This window comes from Rhipicephalus sanguineus, chromosome 4 (genome assembly GCF_013339695.2).
Source record: "Rhipicephalus sanguineus isolate Rsan-2018 chromosome 4, BIME_Rsan_1.4, whole genome shotgun sequence".
In the NCBI taxonomy this organism is placed as follows: Eukaryota; Metazoa; Arthropoda; class Arachnida; order Ixodida; family Ixodidae; genus Rhipicephalus; species Rhipicephalus sanguineus.
In genome coordinates, this window is record NC_051179.1 from 120,192,593 (window position 1) to 120,197,272 (window position 4,680).

Below are 4,680 nucleotides of genomic sequence, written 5' to 3' on the forward strand. Positions count from 1 at the left end.
TTCTGCTTCATGCAATAAATACAAGCCAAATGATACGTAAGTAAACGACCATGACATAAAGAAAAAACAAGCGTGAGAACAAAGCTCATGATTCGAATTTCCTCGACTAGATCAACACAAAATAATACTTTACAATCCTGCCGTATTTATTCGAATCTAAGCGGATGTTTTTTTTTTTTTTTTTTTTTTTGAAAAAAAACGATGTGCGAATGTGGGGGGGGGGGGTGTCGGCTTAGATTCGAGTACAATGATTAAGTTTTTTTTTTCTGGCCCTGCGAATTTCGGGGCTCCGCTTATAATCGGGGCCGGCCTAGATTCGAGTAAATACGGTATATATTTGTCACGGTTCTTTATGGGCAGTAATAATAGCAATACTTAAATATCTGTGCTTCAGAGTGGTGGCGTTCCCTAAAGCTTTCCGCTATTCGCTGTGATGCTCCTATAGAACATCCCTCGCAATGAGTCATTTTCACATCCCCCCGTGCCATTTCTTGCCACCATTGTTTTCCTTCCTTCTGCAGACATTCTGTCTAACCGGCATAAACCAACTGTTCTGTGAATGATCTATTTGCGCACCACTGTGCTAATCCTAATAAGCATGAGAACATCATCTTTGAGTGCAGAACCTCAACTTCCCACTCGATATGCGCGACGTTGAAATACGACTTGGTCGTGTTGCGTTTCGCTAGTTATAACGATATTAGTATCTGTTGAGTAGCAATTATTAGAGACGGTCACGAGGTACTCCTTAATCTACTTCACTGGACAAATTACATTCACCTAGCAATTCGGAATATTAAAATCGGAACTGATAAATGTTGTACTTGAAATTTCGGACGCTATACGAACGCAATAAAAAATGCCCGTGTGACGTGTACGTCCTGTGACTATGATTATGGAACGGTGTTCTTCGCGCCAGTGGTCTTCGCAGCATTTATATTTGCAGGATGTTTCATTACCAAACCTATTCAAATCAGTCTTCAAGGTGCGAATTCTTTAGTCTTTAAATACGTGCGATTAATGAAAATGTTTTACGCAATGCAGTATATCATACTGACACTTAAAACGCCACCTTAGTAATAATCCTCCTTAGAGTAGAAGGGCATAGATATCTTAGAGGTAGGGCTCCATCAATGCCAATATAAATGCCCCACTTCCATTCCCTATCGCCCTCAGACGAGCACACGCTGCATTAAGTTTCATAACGATATCCACGCCATGAATTATTTTAACTGACCAGTATAAAGATCCCGTACCTACGATCATCATGTGATCGTGACTTGGTAGCTCCTAAAGCATTCTTTCAGAAGCATCGATCGATGGAGGCCGGGTAAAGATACTTTGCAACTGAACTGTATCATAATACAGACACAAGTTCTTCAGCAATGAGTATCTGAGATGCGGACACACTACATAAGCGAAATAACTGGCATTTTGCAGCTTCAAACGCGAAGAAAGGGTAACGAGATCGCTTTTTTTTGTATTTTCAGAGGCTGTTATGGGGCCCTTTAAAAAGACAGGGCGTGCAAACACACACACAAGCAAGTAGTCAAGACAGCACAAACGCCGCTAACAAGTGAAAAACCATACAGCGGCGAAAAAGAAGGTAGACAGAAATACTTATCTGCGCATTCCCAGGCAAGAGGAGATGCCTATCAATCAGGTGCGCCTGGTGGTCTACGTAAGAAATAAGCGTTCACTCTTTTGACATCTCTCTTGTGTCTGTGTTTGCACGTCCTTTCCTTTTAACATGAATACCTACCAACTACCACAGCTTTCTGTTATTCCAAGTTTTTCATTGTCTTTACTTCTCTATTTATTTATCTGTTTAATCAATAAAAAATAAAAAAAGAGTGTATTAACGCATCGCTCTATATTACTTCTGTATTTTATTTATCTATGCACAGCGTACTAGGTCCAAGGCTCCAAGAATGTGCTATCCAGCGAGTTATCGCCTTTGAAAGGGGCCCGGCGACGTCTTTTCGAGTGCCTTATTTAGCGCTGGAATGCGTGTAGTAATAAATGCCGACACAAACGCAAGAAGAATTATGAAAATTGGTGCACGAAAACTGATGTTATTCTTCAAAGTTCACAACTCGAGCAGACGACGACAATAAAAACGTTCCCTTTCGCATTTCACTCTCCCGTTGACGTCAAAGGCCGTTTCCAATCAGTGCGCGCATCTCATAGCGACATACTGTAGGTCTCGCCTCATGGTGCCCTCACAGTGCCTCGCTGCCGCTTATTTAGGGGCGAAGCTCCTTAAGGCGGCACCCGTTCGTCCCTCGTAATCGTCGTCATCGTAGTAGTCCGTAACAAGTCTTACGCTTTGACCTCCAAGGTGGTGCCGGTGGGAGATTTCTCCTGTGCGTTGTTGAACAATAAAAAATTCGCAGCCTGCGCGTTAACTAAAAGCCGAATTCTTCTGTCTCTCATTCCCCATTAGCAGCCATTGGCATGTTCCAGTAGGAAACGTTAGTAGAAGTAGAAGTGTAAGTGTTAGCTAAAAGCCGACTTCTTCTGTCTCTCATTCCCATTAGCAGCCATTGTTTACCTCCAAGGTAGTGCCTGGTGAGATTTCTCCTGTGCGTGATTAAACAATAAAAATTTTGTTCAAAACGCCGTTGATTGATGAAATAAACCAACGAAAGACGCCAGATGTTTTGTAAAAGCAGAACGAAAGAACGCCAGATGTTTTTTCTTAAAGTGTAGTAGTAGTAGTTGTATGTAGCCACCTCGCCCGATCGTCAACGGGCGAGGTGGACCGGCAACGGCGCGAGGACCCTGCCGTACGAGAGTTAAATCACACTAAAAGACATACTTTGCGGGCGATACACTCTAGTGAGCTTTCAACTTTTCGTCTTAATGTACATGATAAAGAAATTATTTCTACGAAAAACGCAAGGCACACCTTGAGCAATATATTTGGTTTTGGGACGCTAAATGGAACCATGAGGCGATGCGAAGCCGGAGCACTTGCACGATCGCGTTCCGTTGGCTTTCGTTGGGCATGCTACCGACCTCGCGTCGTGGAACGCGCGTCCTGTCTTCCCTCTAGCCTTGCCTTTAATTCGCACAGGGCGAGCGGGGAATGCGGTCGCTCTTGGCGCTCTTTCGCTCGGGAGCGGACTTCTTCTTTGCAATTCACCGATCACAAGTGATAATGAAGGGACCACGTAAACCAACAGTACAATAAAAGTTTGATGTTTATTATATACACGATGTTTCACACTCTTTATATTATGTAGTGGGCGCATTTCACGGAAGAGTTTCACGGTTTACAGATGATTCCCTCCGTAGCTTCGCCCCACTCATCATCATTCACCCCGTGGATATGCTGTGATTTTTTTTTTTTTTGACGGCGTTGCTGCAATGGCTACGGCGAACTACGTGCGTTGGCTAGCAGACGCTACAATGGTTTGTCGTGCGGTGCACATGAGTCTAGAAGAAGTAACAGAATTAGAGAGGGAGCTCTTGCGATTGAGCGATGCCCTGCATGTTGTGTCGTATGAGGACGCGCCATTGCAGATTGCAAGTCCGTCGCTTAGCCCCGCGCCACGCGACGATGACTTTGAGGACCCGCAAGAAACGCCACCGTCCCATGCCGCGGAAGGCGTCCGTTGGTATAGTTCAGAATTTTTCTTTTTTCGTTGAGAGCATTGGACCGAACTGAGCGTTGCGTGTTTCGCAGGTGCCGGTGATGAAAAGGACTAACGGCGGCGCGCCGCAAATATTGCGCGGCGGCGGCGCCGTGATCACTCTCGGGGCTTCGGCGGCGGCGTGAGCAAAACATAACGGCGGCGCACAGGTCTTGAAGGTCCCGAAAATACCGACGTGGCTAATTTTTATTTCTGAATTTATTGAACGCGCTACACTCTACTTTGTCACTCAACATAATCCCTGTAACTGTGTCCTGTCCAGGATAGACTTGCTTGCGATGTTTTTCAACAACTGCAGGTGAAATAACAAAACAGGTATTTAGAAGGACGTCTTGCTGGGTGAGTTGATAATATACCATAATTAAACGTAGCGCAAAACAACACGGACAAAGTTAACTGGCAACATACACGCGGCGTTCCCACTGCGCTGCGTATGTTGCCACTTTGTCCGTGTTGTCTTGCGCTACGTTCAATTATGGTTCAAGTATTTAGATGGCAATTATTACTTTAAGAATGACTGCCCGATAGTTCTCGGCCAAATGGAGTTGTAACAAGATGGCTAGCTGGGCCGGTTGGTATACGTTCATGTTTGAAAAATTAGCATGAAGCACATCGAAGACGGGGCAGTAGAAATGGACACTAGAAGTGGACAGTAGAAGTTACGCATGTGCTAAGATTCATGTATCTGCTTTATATGCCTTTTTCTGGCGAATAAAGAATGACTTGTGAGTGTAAGTGCCGATCTGTCCACTGTTACTGTCAGCATCTTCGGTGCTCTTTATCCTAATTTCTAAAACACGGAGTTATGACCCGGCACGCGTGCACAGTCTATGGAAATGTGCCCTTTTGGGGTGGCGTGATCATCAGTATTTATTTTCTGTATGTGAATTTTCGTCCATGAGTTTGTTCATCTAGCTTTGTGTTTTTTAACAGCTTTAAGACCAAAGGTGTTTTGTAAAAGGAAGAAGGTGGCGCCATGCATGGGCACCAACCTCTTCTCATATACTGTTGTTAAAAAAAA